Consider the following 24,381-nt stretch of genomic DNA (forward strand, 5'->3'; position numbering starts at 1 on the left):
AAAGAACTGTTAAATTATGTGACCAAGGGAAATGATTGGGCTTAAACTATTGGTATGTTTTGATTATTTTCCTCACCCAAATAATCACCCATTCTGGGAAAGAACCATAAAGTTGGCTGTCCCCGGAGCTGTACAAGCTGTGAGATGTGTATAGTCAGCGTGTGTGTGGAAGATGAGGCATCAGATGATGTCACTATTCTACAGGCAGAGCAGAGTGATAACTACTCAGCATTGTAGTTCTATTCTTAGAAAGCACCAACCTAGACTAGACAAGAATCTTTTATGTTCCTTCACAAATAGAACAAATAACCAGCTGCTGTCAAGTTCAAGTCCTGGTGACTTCACGTGTTGCAGAGTAGAACTGTGCTCTATAAGGTTTTCAGTGGCTGATTTTTTGGAAGTAGATCACCAGGTCTTTCTTCTGATGTGCCTCTGGGTAGATTCGAACTTCCAACCTTTAAGCAACCAAGCATTTAACCGTTTGTACCTACCCAGGGACTCCCACGTAAATCTAGCCCACCCTTAGCTAAACAGCTGCTGTCTACCTGCACTTAGATTTGCCCTTAGGTATTATTTCTCTCTCCCCATGGCTATTTAAGGAGCCCTGGTGGCACAGTGGTTAAAAGTTTGGCTGCTCCACAGTAGTCAAAACAGCCTGGTACTGGTACAACAACAGGCACATAGACCAATGGAACAGAATTGAGAATCTAGATATAAATCCATCCATGTATGAGCAGCTGATATTTGACAAAGGACCAGTGTCAGTTAATTGGGGAAAAGATAGTCTTTTTAACAAATGGTGCTGGCATAACTGGATATCCATTTGCAAAAAAATGAAACAGGACCCATACCTCACACCATGCACAAAAACTAACTCCAAGTGGATCAAAGACCTAAACATAAAGACTAAAACGATAAAGATCATGGAAGAAAAAATAGGGACAACCTTAGGAGCCCTAATACAGGGCATAAACAGAATACAAAACATTACCAAAAATGATGAAGAGAAACCAGATAACTGGGAGCTCCTAAAAATCAAACACCTATGCTCATCTAAAGACTTCACCAAAAGAGTAAAAAGACCACCTACAGACTGGGAAAGAATTTTCAGCTATGACATCTCAGATCAGCGCCTGATCTCTAAAATCTACATGATTCTGTCAAAACTCAACCACAAAAAGACAAACAACCCAATCAAGAAGTGGGCAAAGGATATGAACACACATTTCACTAAAGAAGATATTCAGGCAGCCAACAGATACATGAGAAAATGCTCTCGATCATTAGCCATTAGAGAAATGCAAATTAAAACTACGATGAGATTCCATCTCACACCAACTAGGCTGGCATTAATCCAAAAAACACAAAATAATAAATGTTGGAGAGGCTGCGGAGAGATTGGAACTCTTATACACTGCTGGTGGGAATGTAAAATGGTACAACCACTTTGGAAATCCATCTGGCGTTATCTTAAACAGTTAGAAATAGAACTACCATACAACCCAGAAATCCCACTCCTCGGAATATACCCTAGAGATACAAGAGCCTTCACACAAACAGATATATGCACACCCATGTTTATTGCAGCTCTGTTTACAATAGCAAAAAGCTGGAAGCAACCAAGGTGTCCGTCAATGGATGAATGGGTAAATAAAAAATTGTGGTATATTCACACAATGGAATACTATGCATCGATAAAGAACAGTGACGAATCTGTGAAACATTTCATAACATGGAGGAATCTGGAAGGCATTATGCTGAGCGAAATGAGTCAGAGGCAAAAGGACAAGTATTGTATAAGACCACTATTATAAGATCTTGAGAAATAGTAAAAACTGAGAAGAACACATACTTTTGTGGTTACGAAGTGGGGAGGGAGAGAGGGAGGGAGAGGGTTTTTTATTGATCAATCCGTAGATAATAACTGCTTTGGGTGAAGGGAAAGACAACACTCAATACATGGAAGGTCAGCCCAATTGGACTGGACTAAAAGCAAAGAGGTTTCCGGGATAAAATGAATGCTTCAAAGGTCAGCGGAGCAGGGGCGGGGGTCTGGGGAACATGGTTTGAGGGGACTTCTAAGTCAATTGGCAAAATAATTCTATTATGAAAACATTCTGCATCCCACTTTGAAATGTGGCATCTGGGGTCTTAAACGCTAACAAGTGGCCATCTAAGTTGCATCAATTGGTCTCAACCCATCTGGAGCAAAGGAAAATGAAGAACACCAAGGTCACACGACAACTAAGAACCCAAGAGACAGAAAGGGCCACATGAACCAGAGACCTACATCATCCTGAGACCAGAAGAACTAGTTGGTGCCCGGCCACAATCGATGACTGCCCTGTCAGGGAGCACAACTGAGAACTCCTGAGGGAGCAGGAGATCAGTGGGATGCAGACCCCAAATTCTCATAAAAAGACCATACTTAATGGTCTGACTGCGACTAGAGGAATCCCGGCGGCCATGCTCCCCAGACCTTCTGTTGGCACAGGACAGGAACCATCCCCGAAGACAACTCATCAGACATGAAAGGGACTGGTCAGCGGGTGGGAGAGAGATGCTGATGAAGAGTGAGCTAATTAAATCAGGTGGACACTTGAGAGTGTGTTGGCAACTCTTGACTGGAGGGGGGATGGGAAGATAGAGAGAGAGGGAAGCTGGCAAAATTGTCACGAAACGAGAGACTGAAAGGGCTGACTCAATAGGGGGAGAGCAAGTGGGAGAAGGGAGTAAGATGTATGTAAACTTACATGTGACAGACTGATTGGATTTGTAAATGTTCACTTGAAGCTTAATCAAAGTTAATTAAAAAAAAAAAAAAAAGTTTGGCTGCTAACCAAAAGGTCAGCAGTTCAAATCCACCAGCCGCTCCTTGGAAACCCTATGGGACAGTTCTACTCTGTACTATAGGGTCGATATGAGTTGGAATTGACTTGACAGCAATGGGTTTTTTTGGTGGTGCAGTGCTCGGCTACTAGCCAAAATGTCAGTGGTTTGAACACACCAGCTGTTCTGCAGGAGAAAGATGTGGCAGTCTGCTTCTGTAAAGACTACAGACTTGGAAACTCTGTGGGGCTATTCTACCCTGTCATATATAGTCACTATGAGTCAGAATCAACTCAATTGCAATGGAGTTTTTTTTTTTTTTGGTGGCACAGTGGTTAAGCCCTTGGCTGTTAGCCAAAAGGTCAGTTGTTTGAACCCACCAGCTGCTCTGCAGGAGAAGCATGTGCCAGTCAGCTTCCTTCAACATTTACAGCCTAGAAATCCTTATGGGATAGTTCTATGACTTGATAGCAATGGGTTTATGGTATGGGCTATTTGGCAAAAATTACTTAATTTCTGTACTCCTCATTTTTATTTTCCATCAAGAGAAAAGGTGGAGTTGGGTAATCTCTGGCTCTTCTTGAGCTGTTATTATCACCTTGGATGATCAAATGGAAAATATTAAGCCATGACTCTATTTAGAATCTACTATACTTTTGGTTTACTTTTTTGCATTCCACTTCTCTTAGGAGAGGAACATAGACTTTGAGTTTACTTTTCCTTGTCAGTTGCACCTTTTAATGGCCAAAGGAAACTATTTTACTAAAGTTCATTAATATATTGTCTTAAATGTACAATATTGATAGAAAAAAAGTAATTTTCATCATTTAAATTCTTAACATAAAAGCATAGTATCTGCATTAGCATTACTAGTCAATGACCAAAAAACATAAGAATTTACTTCTTAATAACATGCAAAACTACTCCTTGTTTTCTAGATTAAAATTCATTATTGCAGGAGGTAAACACTACAAATAAAAGAAATAGTTACTTACCTAATATTCAGTATTTTCCCAATTGCAATATAAAATTATTTATCCCCCTATTATATGGACAAGACAATTGAATCATAGAAGTTGCAACACAGTAAGTTAATACAGTTGCTGCAAAGTCGATTCTGATTCAAGGTGACTCTGTATGTTGCAGAGTAGAGCTGCGCTCCATAGAGTTTTCATGACTGTGACCTTTTGGAGGCAGATCACCAGGCCTTTCTTTTGGGGCACCCCTGGGTAAGTTCAAACTGTCAACCTTTTGGTTAGCTACTGAATACTTAACTGTTTGTGCCACCCAGGAACTCTAATAAGTTAATAAGAAAGACAGAATGAAAATTAGTTTCCAAAGGTTGGAACCTTTGTCTCCTGGAACAGCCTTATTCAAAGTAAATGTATTAGTCAGGACAGGGTAGGTTGGTCTATAGAAACAAACCTTGAAACTTGAGTGGATTAAAACATAGAAGTTTATTTTTCTGTCATAGAAAGCCACCTGCAAGTCCAGTGGTTCTGCAATGCAGCTCTGTTTCAGCAAAGCCTCAGGGATCCTGGGTGTTTGCATCTTGTGGCACTGCCATCTCAAGGTGAATTTTTAAATTGCCCAGGCAGGGGAAGAAAGAGATGGTCTCAGCCTGGGACAGGACGTATGTTATTTAAACTCAACATTGATTGGCCAGGGAAAGTCATACGACCTTATCTAACTGCAAGGGGCTGTGAAGGTTGGGTAGATAAGTGTATTAAGCATTAAATGCCTCTATCAAAACGAAATTTTTTAGACTGGGCAGTTCCAAATGATCTGAGCTGGCCAGGTCCTGAGGATTTAAGTCACAGGATGTACGAAGATGTCAAAATAGCCACTGTACTAGTTTCCCATTGATGATGTAACAAATTACCACACATAGAGTAGTTTAAACAACAAATTAGTTTTCTTACGGTTCTGGAGGTCAGAAGTTTGTCATAGGTCTTACACATGGCTTCCAATCAGTTCATTCCAGCTGGACCCTCTGCTAAGAATTTGCATTTCTAGCCCAGATATACTGAATCAGAATCTACATTTTAACAAGATTTCCAGGTGATTCTTATGTATATGTAAAAATCACTTGGGGGATCTTGTTAAAATGATTCAGTACATCTGGGGGTAGAAATGCAAATTCTCAGCAGGGGATCAAACTGAAACAAACCGGTTCAAAGCCCTAGTCTTACATGGCCTAAATCAAGGTGTTGGCAGGGCCGTGTCCCTTCTGGAAGCTCTGGGGGAGAATCTGTTTCTTGTCGTTTCTATTTCCCACAGGCCATCCAGATTCCTTGTGGCTCCCTTTCTCCATCTTCAAAGCCAGCAATGTCGCATCTCTCTTAACCATCTTTATAGTCACATCTCCCTCCGACCACAGCTGGGAAAGGCTCTCTGCTTTTAAGGACTTGTGTGATTACGTTGCACTCACCTGGATAATTCAGGCTAATCTCCCTTTCTCAAGTTTCTTAGCCTTGATCACACCTGCAAGTCCCTTTTGCCATGTAACACATTCACAAATTCTGGGGATTAAAGGATAGACATCTTTTGGGAGGAGGGGCAATGATTCTGCCTACTACTTTTTGCCATGATGAAATTCACTCATTTAAATCTGACGTTAATAACCAGCTGTAACCTTGGAACACCACTGTTTTCAACAGATATTCTTCTTGCTTTGGATTTTATTTGTTTTGAAAAACTATTGGTACAAATTTGTTCACACGAAACAGGACTTGAGACCAAGTTTTTAGTGTTTATATTTGTAGCAGACAGCTATCTTTTGTTTCTGCCAGGCAGTCCTATTTTTAGTAGTACCATCCCAACTTGGGTCATCTCTCCTTTTCTACTTTCAGGCTGTATGATTTGGGTGTGGTTGTCCTTACTGGAGCTGTGCTGGTGCTCCAGGAACCAAGCACACCCATCCAAAGCTTTACATCTCCCCAGCCAAGATAATTAATTCACAAAATTTCCCCCAAGAGAGTGAATGACAGGCCTTAGGTGGGGTTGTTCTAAAAGACAAGTTCTTCAAAATTCAAACTCACAAAAAAAGACCAGACTTACTGGCCTGACAGAAACTGGAGAAACCCTGAGGGTATGGCCCTCGGACACCTTTTAACTCAGTGCTGAAGTCTGTCCTGAGGTTCACCCTTCAGCCAAAGAGTAGACAGGCCCATAACACAAAATGAGGCTAAATGGGCACATCAGCCCAGGGACAAGGACAAGAAGGCAGGAGAGTACAAGAAAGCTGGTAATGGGGAACCCAAGATCGAGAAAAGCAGAGTGTTGACGTGTCATGGGATTGGCAACCACTGTCACAAAACAATTCGTGTATTGATTGCTTAATGAGAAACTACTTTCTCTGTAAACCTTCATCTAAAGTACAATAAAAATAAGTAAATAAATAGAAAAGGAGTTCTTTCCCCACTGGGGTTGCTAAGCATGTGCAATGTTGGTGTGGAGCTGCTGGCCTCTGACTCGCTACAGCAAGGGGAGAGCACACCCGAGAAGGAAACCACTGTGGAGGTAAGGAGAGTTGGAAGACAGAGACAGATTCCTGACTCCTGTTGACATTATTCAAGCCTCTGGGTCCAGCCATGGCTGAGATTTTTAATTGCAGAAACCTATACATGTTCTTTTTGTTTAAGCAAGTTTAATTTGGGCTCCTGACTCATACAACTTAAAACGTTCCAGAATAGCAACAGGAAGGTAAGCATTTAACGCACACACTCAAAGCAGTGGTTGAAGTTTTAGGGCACTTCACAGGCTGTCTTCCCCAGATGGTGAAAAGTCCACAAATCTGCAGAATAACGAGTGGCATCTTTTGTAAAAATACCACTGCTAATGCCCAGATTATTCCCTCTGTGATGCCACATAAACCCAGAAAATTCTCTATAGGTGGCAATCTTTGTGGGCATTTACTTCATATTTTATAGTCATACAAGTTGTTGAGCATTTATAATTTTGGAGGACGAATGCTCTACTCAAGGCCAGTCTAATATCAGATACGTCACTGGACTTTCATTGCCAAGTATGATATATGTTTCATGAATGCATACAGATAGGAGGTATGTGAAAACCGGGGGTGATGCTAAAGTAAGAAACGTTGATGAAAGTAAATTGAAGAGCATTTAATAAACTGAAAGAGGACAGGAAGTTTTTTTTTTAACAAGCATGTTGTGAATGTCAGGACCCAGATCCAAGAATGGGGGAAAAAAAAAGTTTTATAGTTTCCTGCTGTTAGGTTCTCTCTAGATTATTTGATTATTATTGTTAAAAGAAAGATTTACATTCCTTAACAATTACTCTTTCTTTTTTTTTTTATTACCCTGTTATATACACAACTTATTCATAATTTTTGGGGACCCTGAAATAGCATCGCTATGAGTCGGAATCGACTTGATGGCAACAGGCTTATAGTAGTAAAACTTAAAAGATCTTATTAAAACAGCAGAACACAAAATAAAATACTTAGGTTATAAAAATGTGTACATATATGCATTTATCTTTAAAAAAGAGCTAAACACACTGGGTTTGCCGTGAGTTGGAATCGGCTCGATGGCAACTAACAACAACAATATGCAAAAATAAACATTTTCTTGGGGCAGTGGGATTATAGGTAATTTTTTTAATCATGTTTAAGACTTTAGTTAGTATTATCATTAATGAAATATTTGATAAGTACAATATTTATGGTAGAGATAAAAATAATCAACTTATTTGTAAAAACGCTTATCAAAATATGCTCTGATTGTGGGAACATATGTATCCATTTCCTCAAAGGCCACTGTTTTTAAGTAGAATATCAATTTTCAAGCAGCTTTGCTGTTCTCTTAGTCCTATGACATATTTTTACTGACCTCTGTTTCCCAAGGGTGAGAATGAACATAATCTTGGGAAACCGTTTTTCTAGCTCTGTCTTTTATAAGCCTCTAATGGCTTCTCAACAGCTATAGAAGAGGTAACGGAAAGATATTTTGTTTTGATTCCCATTGTTCCAGCCATCACAAAAGGATAAGACTCTGGGAATCGGTTCTTGAACACCTCTCTGATGGCTCTTTGGTCTTAGGTAGAAAGAACGGACCCACATTTATCCCATCTCCCAGGAAGCTGAATTGTAACCATCTGCCGTATTAGAGTTGTTGCATTTCCAACTTGAATTTTGTTTTTTCCTGAAATAAGTTAGTCAGAAGAGGTTTCCAGAAGACGTTTGTTGACAAGTCTGATTTTTCAGAGGTCCTCCTTAATCATAGAGTTCAAAAGGCTCTCAACTAGGGGTTGAAAACTAGTTATTTCTTTACAGGTCAATCAGGTAAATGTGCACAAGTGAAGGCACCAGTGAGGAGCGTGGTGAACCCTGGAGCTCATTCCCCTTCTGAAGGAGGTTACCGTACAGCTCCAGCCCTTCCTCATCGCACAGGAAAGCAGCTCTGGGTCACCATAATTTCTGACTTCATGAAAAGAAAAGAAAAACAAAAAACAAATTTGAATTGCTAAAATGTGAACTTTCTCAATATTTAAACTTTGGTGAAATATTCTATGCCAACTTGTTTCAGTAATTTTATCAAAACAACAGTTTAAGAGCTTTAATAAGATGAAATCAAACACTGAGATGCCCAAACAGACATAAAACGTTAGGTCTCACAGTTTAGCTGTATACAAGAATTGGTTGGAAATGTGTTAAAGGTGGATTCCTGGTGCCTGCTCCAGATATTCGAATTCAGCTGGTTGGGGAAGCTGCCTTTTTATGACTCTTCCAGGTGATATTGATAAATATTATCTAGGCTCACACTTGAATAACACTGTTTTAAAAGACATCAGATAAACAAGTGGACACAACTTTTCAGGTTTTAACTGTTAGCTTGTATTCACATGTCATTGTTGTTAGCTGCTGTGGAGTTGACCCCCAACTCATGGTGACCTTAAGCACAATGGAAAGAAAAGCTCCCCTGTCCTGCTCCATCCCTATGATAGGCTGGGGATCAGACTGTTTTGATCCATAGGGTTTCCACTGGCTGATTTTTGGAAGTAGATCACTAGTTCATCTTAGTGTGGAAGCTTCACTGAAACCTGTTCAGCACCATACCCAAACGTGCCAGCCTTCTCTGACATAGGGGTGGTGGCTATGCCTGATCTGCATTGGCCAGGAATTAAACGCAGGCCTTCCTTATGGAAGGCAAGAATTACCACTGAACCACCACTGACCCCTTGCATTTACATAGTTGAGGTGTAAACTGTCTGCCAGCTCCCTGACCACCTTGCTTAAACCATTCAAGACCATTATCTGTGGTGCAGTGCCAGGCCTTTAACTCCCTGGGCTAAATTCATGTGGAGAGGGAGGTCGGAAAGGACTGGGTTTTGTTTGTTTTTGTGTGATGATGCCTGGTGATGGTGCCTGGACAATGTTGCCCACGGGAGACTTTGGTGTTGGCTCAGGAATGTCCTCCAAGGACCCTTATAAAAAGAATATCTTGAAAGAAGCTCATAGATTTAATCTTGACCACCCTGATACTCCCATTTGTACTTCATTTCACTATATTTCCATCTTCAGAAAACAATGTCGTTCATTTCTCTTCTGACTCTTGGTTATTGACTCTGAATAGTCCCCAAAGTAGATTGGTAACTTCTGACACTCTGGAGGTAGTTTGACAAAGCTAACAAAATTGACCATTAGGAAATGATGCAAAACAGAACATAATCCAGAGCCAAAACAGGAAGCATAGATAGGGTAGGTCAGTAAGAGACAGTCAAAACTGGCTTGGAATAGTTGCAATAGCTTCAGGGTGGGGGGCGGGGGTTGAGATGAACCATCAAAAATGTGCGGAATGGGGACAGATGAACAGTAAAGAAGGCCTGACTGATTTGGATCGCGGAAGAAGGTTCTTGGCTGCTGTACTCTTCCTCTAGGCTTTCTCTGAAGCTTGGACAAAAACAACTGTTTTCTCTTCTCTCAATCCTTCAATAGCCTTTTAGTTACTTTAAAATTGTGCATGCTTTAAAAAAAAAAAAATTTTTTTTTATATATAAATTAATTACCAATTTTCTCTGTTTATTTCCAGACTATTTATATTTGTTCGCTCTTCTAATCAGTCAAGTTCAGTAGGAATATAAACGTAGCTTTCCAAGGTGCCAATCACCTCATACATACTTTTTTTCATCAGCAAAAACTCTTACTAATCATGAAAAATACAAATGAGGGATAGGCTTGATAATAACTTTCTAATTATTTCCTTCTTGGCCTAAGTTTATCCAAAATAACTACAAATCGTCAATAATTATTCTTTAGCAATGGTTGTTCATGACATTGAGTAGCAATGTTGTAATTTAATGAAACTGTCTTAATTTCTTGGTGAATATTTCAGTGATACAACATGGAATGAATTTCATTATGTAAGCTTCATGAGAGAAAGGGATATATCTTTTTGTTTACAGTAAGTATGTGCTCAATAATATTGTGCAGGATAAAACTCATTATAATTTATATACCACTGTTTAGACTAATTTATATTTCTGTTTCAAAAACTATTTTATTTTTGAGGAGCCCTGGTGGTACAGCGGTTAAAGGGCTCATCTGCTTACTACAAGGTTGGCAGTTCGAACACACCAGCCACTCTGCTGGAGAAAGATGTGGCAATCTGCTTCTATGAAGATTACAGCCTTGAGAACCCTATGGGGGCAGTTCTACTCTGTCCTATAGGGTCACTGTGAATCAGAATTGACTCGACAGCAATGGGTATTGTATGGAGTCACATAGCAATATTAATAACTTTTATGTTTAGTGAAAAGTTATTTTTAAGAAAACTCAGTTCTGTAGAAGAGTTTACTATCTGTCCCTTGTTTCTGTTAACTAAGCCTATAGGAAGCCTATCTGTCTATGAGGTCATAGCTCAAAAACTTTGCCAATATATCTGAATTATAGATGCATTTGTGGTAATGTTTTACAACTTTTAACGTTCTTTTTTTTTGTCTTCTTGAATACAAAATCTTTTGCACTAGTTCACTGTAAGCATCTGTCTGCCTAAGGAGAAATTGAGATCTGTTACAAGGAAAACATCGACATACTATACTCAGCTTTTGACTTTCAAAACTGGGTTTGCCAGAAGCCTGTGTGGTAGACTATATTTTCCAAAGATGTCCATAATAATACATCCCACCCCACATGCTCTTCTAAAGTATGGACTGACCACACCCCACCAAGAGGTGGAATCTAATTCTCCTCCCATGGAATCTGGACTGGCTTTAGCGATGCTCTTGAAACTAATAGAATACAAAGAATTACATTTTACTTGTATATTTGAATTTAGGGTGAGTTGAAACTTGCAAACCTGCTTTATAGGTTTAGCATCCCTGAAAGGAAAAGACACCTCCAGGAAAAGGAAGGAACATGTATGTTGCCAGGAGCTTTCCTGTATTTTTTCAACAAAATATTACTAGTCTATTCCAATTTTATACAGGTGGAAAAACTGAGGTTCAGAGATGCTACATTTACACATTTTTAGGCTGAAATGTTAGTATTTGCAGAGCTAGGAATCAGGTCCCAGTTTTTCTGTTTCTTTTCACTCTACACTCTTTTTCCTAAGGACTAGATATTGAAAGCGAATCTTAAATATCTCTGACAAATAACATTTAAATCTTCACATTATACTAAGTACCCATGGATTCAGGTGCTTTTGGGAACTGGCTGGGCAGTTTTCTCTGGAGGATTTGAGCCATCACTTAAACATCAGTGGAAAGAGAAACTCGAGGGTGGTCACCGTGGAGATCTCGTGCCCCGTGCAGAAGACAGCCTGTTGACATTCTGAGGGGATATACACATGTCCAGTGTATTTGGCTAAATATTCAAAGATACGCAGGCAGGCTGTTTTGAGAACTTACTATAATTTTGAAAACACTATGAGTCACAAGTCTAGTACTGCAAGATTAAGATCAGGTGAGTCTCTAAGCCTAGCTTCTGCAGGTCCAGGATTGAGCTTTGAGACAGCAGATTCTCTGCTGGGTGATTGGGTTTGAATGGACAGCAATTTAATGCTCCTTTTTCTCATTGATTTTTTTATCATTTATGAAAGAGAGAGAGATACAGTGTGTGTGTGTGTGTGTGTGAAAGAGAGAGATTGCTAGTGAGTGGGTAACTTTTTACATTTATGTTTGGCAGTTGAGAGGCTGTGTTTATGCTCTTTTAAGCTCAGGAGCAGGCCCTTTGGCTTGTTGACACTGAAGCTTTATGACTAAGCCAGCCCCTCTGTTGTCCCAGAAACTCTCTCTTCAAACATTTCCTCCCCTGCAAACCCCGTGTGTACATTGTTGGTGCTAATGGGGAGCTCGGACACAGCCTCAGACCAGACCCTGTGTTTCTGCTTCTAAAGGTGCCTTTTATTGAACAGCTTCCTTCTCAGGCAAATGTCTGTTTAGAATGACTCATTTTTTGGGCCTCTTTCCATCTCTGTGTTAAAGCATCTTTTTGCCATATTGGGAAGAAGGTTTTTTTTTTCCCCTACAAAAATGCAAAACAGAAATAAAGGCATCATTCCTCACTTTTACTCTGGAGTTTAAAATTATTGGAGTTCTATAACATTTGGAACTAAATTTCAAAACATATCTGTGACTCATGCCTCATTCATAAAATTTTTTATTTTCTTCCTAAAAAGCTAGTTGATGCTAAGGAACTTACTCTCTGGCTGTTACCATAATAGGTTCTACAGAAAACAACCCTGAGGTTAGGGACCTCTGCTCACAGTGAAAATCTGTCCCCATTAGATATGACCCGTGTGTCCCAGAGGCCCATGAGTTATTTAGAAAACCGAAATTCTGTTCTAAGTACAGGATTGCTACAGATTTACCCTGGGGCATTTTCGATCAGAGGTCGGTGACCTCTAGTATCTGTCTTACTACCCCCACCACTTGGTCAGACAATGCTAAGGATGGGGTGTGCTATGCAGAGCTGGGAATGGGCTCCCAAAGGCTGGTCCTGGATATTTCATGGAGTCAATCTTCTTTGCAGGGTTCATGCTTATCTCCTCCCTTTCTGCATCATCTCCCCTCTTCTTCTCCCTCCTCCTCACTCCTGCAAAACAGGACCACTAGCTGCTGCTCAGCGTAGGGCATGATTGCAGGTGTTTTTTTCCTTCTCTTAAATAACTGTATCTATAAACAAGCTTTCTATTACATAGGGAACTCTGATCGGTCTAATCCGCCATCTTGGCCCTGCCCCCTACATAGGGAACTCTGAATCAAGCACCCAAATCGGCTCTTCTCCTCTGTTAACTAATATTTGGACCATAGTAGGGTCTCTTTTGGCTATTAAAATATACTCTAGTGTGTTTGTTAAGCTATCCAGTTCTGAAATGACTGATGTTAATCATAAGCTGAAGTTGTTAACTCTTTCAAGCCGTTACTTTTATCCTACCCAGTACCTTAAGCTTCTCATTAGAAATTAAGAGGAGTCTTAATAACTGGATGGAACCATGTCAAAATAATTACTTCTGCAGGACATTAGCTTATGTTCTAGTATTATAAAAGTTACTTTTGAAATAAAATACAGTAGAAGCTGAAAGACTCAAATATTTTAGAATCTCAAACGCTATTTTAAAAAGTGCTCTCACAAAGTAGGACAGCCATTCTAATACAAAACTTAGGAAGGAAAAAGGAGACAGAAAACTCTCTAAAGCCTGATACCTAAGAGGAAAACTGAAAAAAAAAAAAAACTAAACTAAATATATCCTTTTCTAAAACCGTATTATTCCATGCATATGTAAGGTTCTTTTCCACTGAATATTAAAAATTTTCCAAGGCCTTACCTCTTCTTATAAGAGTGGCCTGATTAGATACGCCTGCTTTAACATCAAGAATTGCTCCATTGTAAGTACTCAACCTGAGAGCCTTAACTTTCACGTTCAAAACTATCCTACTAGGAATCCAACTCAATGTTTTGGTGAAGGTTTTTTTTCTTTTCTTTTCTTTTTTCCCTTCCCTCTTTATCTTCTCTAATGTGGTGTTAACTTCTGTATAGTTTTAATCTGGATTAGTTGTGGATGGATATCATATGCCTTTTTGGCAGCCACTTCCCTATAAGAAAGTAAACTTTCTTTCTTGGACTGAATATAGATATTTTTTTTCTCTTTTAAATTGCTTTAAATAATAATAATGATAAAACTTAGATGGATTTTGATGGCATATATGAGATCTAGTTCAATTGCGTAAAATCAAACAACGGCCAAATGTGAAGGAACTACTGTTGGGTAACAATATTTGTTTGGCAATATTATTAAAAGTCTGTTTAAAAGTTGTGGGTGATGAAGTATAAAACTTTTAAAAAATATGAGTTCTAGGAAAGAAACATAAAATAAGTTGCCTAAAATTTATAGAGTTATAAAATCTTTGAGTATGCTTGGTTCATTAAGGAAACATCTTTGAATATGAAGGAAGCATTCTTTAGAAAGAGTCAAAAAGCCAGTAGAGTGATTAAGAGCTACTATATGTTACTGGGGAAGCCCTGGTGGCATAGTGGTTAAGAGCTGCAGCCGCTAACCAAAAGGTCAGCAGCTTGAACCCACCAGGTGCTCCTTGGAAACTCTATGTGGCAGTTCTACTCCGTCCTATAGGGTTGCTGTGAGTGTCCTATAGGGTCGACTGTTAGTCGGAATCAACTCGACAGCAATGAATTTTATCTGTTAGTGGAGCTCTGGTGGTACACTGGTTAAGAGCTCAGCTGCTAATCAGAAGGTTAGCAGCTTGAATCCACCACCCCCTCCTTGGAAATCCCATGGGGCTGTTCTGCTCTGTCCTATAGGGTTGCTCTGAGTGGGAATCAACTCCATGGCAATGGGTTTTTTGGTTACATGTTAGTAACCTAGTCACTGTGGTAAATATATTCTGATTGAGCAATTATATTTAAGGGGTTTGTCCTTCCTACTGTACCAGTCATGATATAATCTTTGAGTTTTTCTTTAATAATCCATGAAGCAGAGAACCCAGGAAAAGAAGGGAAAGAAACAGGGAGCACCAGTAGGGAAGTGCCATCCTCTGAGTGAAGGGGATCCAAGTACCATGATTATGGCCGGGAATGGAAGATCTTAAGAAGTGAAAGTGAGTGACTTCTTACTCTGATGAATGGGTGTAATGAGTCACCTGCGATACTCATTAAAAATGCAAATCGACACAGGCATACTAAATCAGAACCTCTTTTAAAAGAGCCTAGGAATTTAAATTGTCATCAATTTTCCAGGTGACTCTAATGTATGTTAACGTTTGCAATCCACATAAAGCCAATTTAGACATTTCTTTTTTCTTTTGCTACACAAAGCCAATCGCCTGTTAGGCCTCCTTTTAAGAAGAAAGATAATACGTTTGTAACCTAAGATCAAGCTAAGTAGCAACTGATAACCAGTAATATTTTATTTGAGGTGGCAGTTTTTACCAAAGTATTTTATTTCTGATTAATCTTGCTCTAAATTGTGCATCTGTACCTATTCATCTCTTAGAGAGTAACTAACAAAGGGATACTCATTAAGTACTTTCTACACTGAGAAAATACATAGTTGACTCGGAGATCTGGGTTCTGGAGCTGGCTTTAGTCTTTTGATCTCTCTGGGCTTTGATTTTTCTTTTCTGTAGAATATGGGTTTGAACTAGATCAGAAGTGTGAAGGCGAAGCCAGTCAGTGGAAATGGCCTGGGCAACCCCGTTGGGAATGATGGGAACTGGGTGACTGGAAAGACCTCATTGTGGTTAATGGTTGGCTACAGTTCAACTCTGGAGCCCTGGTGGCACGATGATTAAGAGCTTGGCTGCTAACCAAAAGGTCAGTAGTTCAAATCCACCAGCCGCTCCTTGGAAACCCTATGGGGGCAGTTCTACTCTGTCCTTTAGGATCACTATGAGTTGGAATTGACTCGAATGCAACTGGTTTGGTTTTTTTGTACTGTTCAACTTTAACCAAAGGATGCTACGCAGGAATACAGGCTCAGCGTTGCCAGGTTGTCCAACTTTTCAAGGGAAGCTAGAAATCCAGCTTTTAATGTTAATTCTCCTGATAGTTAAATGGTTCCAACTAATGCAAAATATTTAACACATACCACAAACCAATATTTTAAGGAACGATTAAAACACTATGGTGGCTGGATTTAGCCTGTGGGCTAATTTGTGACTTTGTTAAAATCCTTTCTAGCTCTAAAATCCTTTATATCTCTTGTCTTTCTCAGATATCCAGATCTGAGCTATTGCAACGGCAGCTCTAGGCACCTGGAAACAATCTAAATGGTAACCAGGAGAAAATTAGTTACTGGTAGTTCCCATATAGAGTTAATCCTGCTTCGATGTAAAAGATTCACATTACTATTCAAAGGAGTGATCCTAAGAAGGTGCTCAGAAGAGCAGATACCTGGTTGTGAAAACCTAAGATTGCTAATTTTCATTTAACATGTCATGGCTAATGACTATGTGTATACATGTGAGTTAGAATTAGACAGGACTGAAAATGTAAGCAGTTGGATTACCTATGATTCATTAAATCTATCCTATAAGTAGTAGAGCCTGTATTGCCATGTCATGTATACATACGATGAAGATAGCTAATTAGGACAAATACAAATTTCAGCTGTGTCTTACTCTTTTACAAACCATTAAGGCCTAAGAAATCTTCCTTTACCTCTCTTCTATAATTCATTCAATCTTTGATGGTTTGGATTTTTTTTTTTTTCTTTCTTAAATGTTAGATAGGTCTAATGCAATATTTCTTAACAACAACAACAACAACAGGCCATTATATATAGAACCTAGTTTGGTGTACATCCAATATTTGACATCCCATCCCTACACATAACATTACAGTATAAAAGTTTCTGCTCAGAGGTATTCCTTCAGCTGCATTTAGTGGTGTTTTCCCAAAGTTATTAGATTTCTGCTCCTTGTGTTGAACTACCCTTTGTTATGTTGATGTCTTAGAAAAATTAGGAAGTTCCATTTGACCTTTTAAAAAATACTGACTCTCCTGAGGGGGAGCAGGAAATCAGTGGGATGCAGACCCCAAATTCTCATAAAAAGACCATACTTAATGGTCTGACTGAGACTAGAGGAATCCCGGCGGCCATGCTCCCCAGACCTTCTGTTGGCACAGGACAGGAACCATCCCCGAAGACAACTCATCAGACATGAAAGGGACTGGTCAGTGGGTGGGAGAGAGATGCTGATGAAGAGTGAGCTAATTATATCAGGTGGACACTTGAGATTGTGTTGGCATCTCTTATCTGGAGGGGGGATAGGAGGATAGAGAGAGAGGGAAGCTGGCAAAATTGTCACTAAAGGAGAGACTGAAAGGGCTGACTCATTAGGGGGAGAGCAAGTGGGAGTACGGAGTAAGATGTATGTAAACTTATATGTGACAGACTGATTGGATTTGTAAACGTTCACTTGAAGCTTAATAAAAGTTAATAAAAAAAAAAATATGCCATAAGAAGCTGTAAGTATAGCCTAGCCTTATGCAACTTTTGGAGACCTAAAACATGCATCGGTCAAGAATAAAGACAAAATTCAAATTAGAAAAAAAAAAAAATACTGACTCATTTGATAGTTCTAAGTGTTTATAGAAAAGTGTAATGCCCTCTCCCTTGGCCTTTTTTTGGGAGATTTACTGACAGAGTATCTCTAAAGGTATATTGAAAACACACTGGGGTGGAGGTGGGCATCCTTGTTCTGCCACTAATGCCAGGACTTTGGACAATAAGACCTAGTATTTGTGATTCTTTATGTCCCAGATGGTTTATGTGTATTATTTCTGACTTCACAGCTACCCTGCAAAGTAGGTATTTTGATCCCCATATTACAGTTGAAGAAATTGAGGCTCAGAGAGCATAAGGGTCTGAGTGACCAAGCTGGGATTCAAACCGAATTCTATATGGTTCTGTATAGTTCCTAAATCCATACTCTGTTCATTACTTTTCATTGCCTCCCAGTTTTCTCATTTGTAAAACGTGGAGTAGGACAAGATGCTCACTAAGGTTCAACTTCTAACATCCTACACTGATATTATAGGGTTTTCTGCTGCAGGGAATATGATTCATTCTTAGGCAAAACTCCTCTTGGAAATTTTCAGATACTTCTGATCCTGGTTGAGATTTTTAAACAGGATGTTGACAGATATATTTAATATTAATCTTGTCTCACATGGCATTTGTATTCTTGCCAATTCTTTGTCACTCAAAACAATGGTGAAGCATTGTTTTCTCTGTTTTTTTTTTTTCCATTTCCACATAAACCTGCTCTATATATTTTTTCTTGTCCTAACCTTGAGCTACGGGTTTATATTTAACCAGACTCTTGCCTTAAAGATTTTTTTATTTGCACATTTGACCAACTATAATATAGATTTCTAAATACTTGTTAAATCCATAATTATCTAGACTCTCCTTGGAACATCATATGCCACATGTTCATAAAACTGTCTAACTTTGAGAAGATAGTGTCAGAGGACCATACTGCCAGTTGCCAAGTAAAATATTAGAACTAATAAAGATAAAATTTAAATTTCTTACACATCACCTATGCATCTGGAACCTACACACATACTTGCAATTACTTGCTCATTATAATAGATATATAGTTTGAGTTCACATAGTTTTTAAAGACATATGGAAATCTAAGCTACATCTCAACTAATATCAGAATTTTAGATACTAAATCAATTATTACAAAAGTTAGAAAATACTACATCTGTATTTTTCTGTTCTTCTGCTAGTTCCATCTAAGAATTAATCTTCTAGATTATTAGGTTTACATAATAGCAAAGCAAAACAAAACAAAAATGAAACACCCAGGGCCTTAATTGTCTCAGGGATGTCTACCTTTTCTTTTGAGATAATAAGTTTCTATGTAATTTGGGGGCTTTCTGCACAGGTCCAAACATGTGATGGCAATTAGATATTTGTACCATTTAATTCTGATATAAAAAAATTAAATTAGAATCTTCAGATAATGACTATTGCAATCAGCATCCTTTATTGCCTCTTAGCTGGATTTAGACTTAGTAATTTGCACAATATCTTTCATTCCCATTCCTTATAATAGTACCCTGGTGAAAACCAGCATTTATTGGCAGTCTTTTCATGTCAGTCAGTAGTACTGGGTACTGTGGGAGGATACAAATATGAAAGATATATACTCTCAAAAGCCTATGGTCTAGTAGGGAAGATATGGACACAAATTATTCTACAATGTAAAAACCAAAAAACCCAACTCACTGCCATTGAGTCGATTCCGACTCATAGCGACCCTATATGTACAGGATGGTAAAGACTAAAATTTCATAAATAGGTGCCTGAGAGGATCTGAAGAGCTGGTATTTTCACTGAGACTTGAAGATCAAGTAAATTTTAGACAGGGACATAGTGAATTAAGGGAGGATGCTCCACGCAAAAGGAATGAAACAAAGATCTTCATGACTTTTATCATTTGGTCCATTTTAAAGTAAATTTCTCCTGCATTCAGCCTCCTCCAAGCATAGACGTCTCTGAAAGATTCATCATCAAAGGCTCATTTTGAGGCCATATCTTTTAGGAATCCTTCTCCATCCAGTTGGATGGAGAAATATTATCCTTCTTCAGTTTTTCTCATATCATTAAATTAATTTCCTGTTGCTTAGTTTCACAAGTTAGAAACCCAGGAATCAACCTCATTATCTTCATCTCCTTTATCCCCACATCCAGTCTATCACCAAGTCTCACTAATTCTACTTTCAAAATAAAGATTAAATCCATTCTCTCCAATTCGACCTCTCTGGTCCAAGCCACCAAGCACTTCTCACCTAGACTATTGAAATACTCCCATTTGATCTAGTCCCTGCCCATCTTTATATCCTCATACCCTGCTACTTTCTTCCTCATTCATCGTGCTCCAAAGATATTGGATTTGTGACTGTTACTAAAATACACCAAACTGTTTCCCTGAAACCATTCCATACTTACTATTTCCTTTTGGAGCATGCTCTTCCCATCCCTCTCTATATACTTAACTCCTTGTCATTCATGTTTCAGTTAAAATGTCATCTTCTTAGAGATGTTTGTGCTGACCTACCTCTTCAATGTGTTCTCCATTTCTATTTTTCACAGGAATCTATTTCCTTTGCTGCACTTATTCCAATTTATAATTTTTAAAACAAATCTATTTAGCTTGAGCAACAGGGTAGGTGTTTGAATATCTTGTTTGAAGCAGGGTTGGGGTAGAAAGCTAAGTAGACAAGAAAAAATATAAAGTTCACCTGTATATAAATGAATCTGGAGCTCGTGGGAAAGAGCTGGACTAGAGAAATAAGTTTAGGAGTTATTAGACTATACGTGATATTTAAAGCCACAAGAATGGATAAAACCACTCAGGGAGAAACAGAAGAGAAGCGGGCCATGAACTATATATCCTCAAGATCTTCAGAGATCTATAAAACAGGATTTAGCAAATTGGACAGTGAAGGAATAACCAATAAGGTAGAAGAAAAACCAGGACTGTATGGTGTAACACAAGTCAAGAATCGAGTGTCAAGAACAAAGAAGTGGTCATCTCTGTTATACAATGCCAAAGTTCAAGTAAGTTAAAAACAGAAATATTTACATTAGGTTTGATATGAAGGTTTTTGGGGGACCTTGACTAGAGCAGTTTCAGCTGAATACTGCCATCTAAATTGGGTGGGAAGAACAAGACTATAGTGAATTAAACAACAAATGGGAGGGAGAGGAGAAAGTAAAGACAGTGTGTGGAGATAATCTTTTGAAATTTTTTATTTTAGAATAAGAACGGGACAAATGATGTTATTCCTGGTGAGGCACTGAGGGAAGTTTTTGCAAGATGTCAGATACCAGACATGTTCTTGTGCAGATGGGTATGAGGTAGGTAAGAAGGAGTACAGGAAGCAAATGTGAGATGGGTTAAGTAAGTTACATGCCTGAGAATGGTGAGAATGACAGGGTCTGGAGGATGAGTGGGAGGGCTGGTCTTGAATGGGAGGAGGAACTCTGTCTCCACTGTAACAAAAGGCAATTAGGAGAATACAGGTGAAGATCTGAAGCAAGAATTTAGATTTAGTGGTGGAAAGATGAGGGAGTCCCTATTTGGTGGCTTATGTACTCTCAGTGAATGATAGGTGAGGTCATTGGCTGTGACTAAGTGTAGAGGAAGGGTGGGAAGTTTGAGGAGAGGTATGAAGGTACAGAATAGTTGTCTTAGAGAGTAGGAAACAACCTACTAGAAAAAATCATGACTAGTTTGCTGGGCAGAGTTGGCTGTTCATCCGAGGTCTATGATCATGTAAATAAAGTAAAACCAATCAGGAAGGTTGTGTTCTTCTGTCATTAGGAATGGAGAGCAGGATAGAGGGCTTCCACCTGGTGTTTTGTCAGGCAAGCCTGATGGAAGGAGGAAATATGAGTGTGTAAAAGGAAGTTTTAGAAAGATGTGTTGGGGCTAGTTCATTGGGTGCTGAATATCAGGCTAAAAAATGTGAATTTGATTTCACAAACAATGGGAAGCTGTTGAAGAATTTCTGACTATGAAAGTGACATTTCCAAAGCTGTGCTCCTGTATAATTAACCTACCTTCAGTGTAAAGCACTAAGGTGAGTTAAAGAAAAGAAACAACCAGGGAGACTATTTGTGAAAGACCAAAACCAGACCAAACCTGTTGCCATTGAGTCAATTCCGACTCATAGAAACCCTATAGGACAGAGTAGAACTGCCCCATAGGATTTCTAAGGAGCAGCTGGTGGATTCAATCTGCTGACCTTTTGGTTAGCAGCCAAACTCTTAACGACTGCACCACCAGGGCTCTGTGAAGGATCTGGGAGTGGATAATCAAAATGTAAATGAAGCCAGGACAGACCATTGAAGGTGAAAGAGATCTTGGTATCTATGGGAATGAGACCAACTTGGTGGGAACATCCACCCACATGAGACAGAGAGAGAGAGTACTAAGGGCTGTACTAGAATTGGGCAGGATGTTACCTAAAGCAACTAAAAGCAGATATACCAAGGGACATAGTTATTATTCAAGGAAAAGAGTGAGAACTAGAGGAGTCACCTTGAGTATTGGATCCAATGAAAGGGCCAGATGTGGTCAGGAAAAGTTTAGGAAGTTGTGTGTGTAATGGGCAGGGTCAAAATGGATCAAGGTGTAGGCCATGGCCAATATAAGGGTGCTGGGTGCTGCCACATAGAGTAGGGCAGGTCACCTGCCAATTTAAAGGAATAGAAAAGAATTTGGAATGAATATTCAGTTCAGCTTTACAGGACTGGTCAATTTAGTGACAGAGCTCTAATTTGAACCTTGACCTCTAGATTTTAGGCTTTTCTAAATATATTTATGGATATATTTATTCCAAGAGTAGGGATCAACTTGATGGCAATAGGTTTTGGATTTTTAAAAAAATATTGTATACTTATATACCATCCATACGAGTTGAAATGGTAAAGTGAAAAGTGAAAAATAACAGAATTGGAAACTAGACCAGAATTGGTCTATTACAATATAGTACAAAAGAATCAGAAATATTTCAAACAAATACCAGGAGTTGATGATCTTCTTCAACCTGGGAGCCGGTAACTGTGCTATTAATCCCATGGACATCGCTGGCAATCTGAAAATTCAATCCTTTTTCCTCGTAAATCTGCCACTTGGGTGGTTTTAAATTTTTTAATTTCAAAAGCAAACTCTACTCCATCTCCTAGCAATTCATAAACATAATAAGCAATAGTACACCAGGACAGAATCCCATTAAGTTTTATTAAAAGCACATCCATCCAATGTTTCCTAACCATCAACTAAGTGCCAAACATTGTTCTAGGCTGTGGATACAGAGAAAAATAAAATACCATCTGTGTTTTTTTTCCTCAGGCTGCTAAACAAAAGGTTGGCCGTTCAAATCCACCAGCCACTCCTTGGAAACCCTATGGGGTAGTTCTACTCTGTCCTTTAGGGGGTCACTGTGAGTCAGAATTAACTTGATGCAACGGGTTTTCAAGAAACCTACAGTCTATTAGTAAAGAAAGACAAGCAAACAGATTTTTATAGTAGATGTTGTAACTGTGGTGTGTACTGGGTTTATGTGTGAAGCAGAACTCATTCTAAGGCAAGGGAGTAGGTGGGGAGGTGGTAATGGTGATGAGGGTTGTGATAGTTAAGGTTATGTATCAATTTGTCTAGACCATGATTCTCACTGATTTAGCATTTATGTAATGATGTAGTTTGGCAGTTATGCAATAATGTAGTCATCCTCCATGATGTGATCTGGTGTGATCAGCCAATCAGTTATAAGGGGAGTTTCCTCGGGGATGTGGCCTGCATCCAATATATATATGGATGTTTTGGCAAAGCTCACTTTCTTGCTGTGGATCCTGCATCTAGTTTGCCATTCTCTGACCTCCGGTTCTTGGGACTTGGGTTCATTGGCCCCTGCAGCTATGGAATCAGGAGATGCCTGTAGCCTGATGCTTGACCCACAGACCCACAGACTTGGGACTTGCCAGCCTCTACAACTGTGTGAGCCATTTCCTTGAGATAAATCTTTCTCTCTCTATGTATATGCTTCGCTGTTTTTGCTACTCTAGAGAATCCCAGCCTAAGCCAATAGTACTCACAAAAGACTTCTCTGAAGAAGGATTACAACACACAGAGGCAGGGGAAGGTACAAGATTAGGGCATCTGGGTTTTCTGGGTGGAAAGAGGAAGTAGCCTGGAGGTATTGATCTGAGCTACACTTAGGGGCACATTTCTAATACTTGCATATGGTTGGAGCTATCACTATGACACTTCAATTGGGCTTGGGTTTTACCCATTTCATGTAGATTTTATTTCTTTAGTATAATCTATATTTATTTTGTTTTTTTCCCCCTCCCTTGAAATGCAATCAAGATTTTTTTTTCACTCTTGCTTAACTTTCATGAGCACCAAATAGTGTTTATTACAATGGATACATGTAATAAATCCAGGAACAATAAAACAATATTTCACTAAAATAGAAATCTATGAAATACGTCATTAAAAAAGGGTGAGAGTACTTATTTATTTATTGTCTTAGTTGAAATTAACCCAAAGGAAAGCTAATGTAATTGAAGCAATAAAAGACTGGTAGGTCTATAAGTTTTCTTCAGGAATGTTTTCAAAGAATGAAAGCCTTTTCATATAAATAAAAGTGTTCATTAGCATGCTCCCGTGGGAAAAAAAATAAAACCTCAGACTAGTTTCCATTTTCATAAGAATTCATCCTGAAGTGAATTCTCAGCATCTTGGTACTGCTTTATTGACAAATAAATTAAGGTACTTAATTTTGTTTGCCAATATTCCCACATATACATCTTTGTTCAGAACCCACAGGTTCTGTTAAATGAATTAATGCCCTGTGGCTTTAGACAGAAAAAAACCAAAACCAAACCTGTTGCCATAGAGTGGATTCTGACTCCTAGCAACCCTATAGGACAGAGTAGAACTGCCCCATAGGATTTCCAAGGAGCACCTGGTAGATTCAAACTGCCAATCTTTTGGTTAACAGCTATAGCTCTTAACCACTACACTACCAGTGTTTCCTTT

General features: G+C 38.9%; 1 protein-coding gene across 2 annotated transcripts in view; it reads right to left on the minus strand.

Annotated features, from left to right (window-relative positions):
• CCDC192 (coiled-coil domain containing 192) overlaps nt 1–24,381 on the minus strand; it is a 234,639-nt gene that overhangs the window by 31,975 nt on the left and 178,283 nt on the right. The window lies entirely within an intron of this gene.

This window comes from Elephas maximus, chromosome 2 (assembly GCF_024166365.1).
Source record: "Elephas maximus indicus isolate mEleMax1 chromosome 2, mEleMax1 primary haplotype, whole genome shotgun sequence".
Taxonomy (NCBI): Eukaryota; Metazoa; Chordata; class Mammalia; order Proboscidea; family Elephantidae; genus Elephas; species Elephas maximus.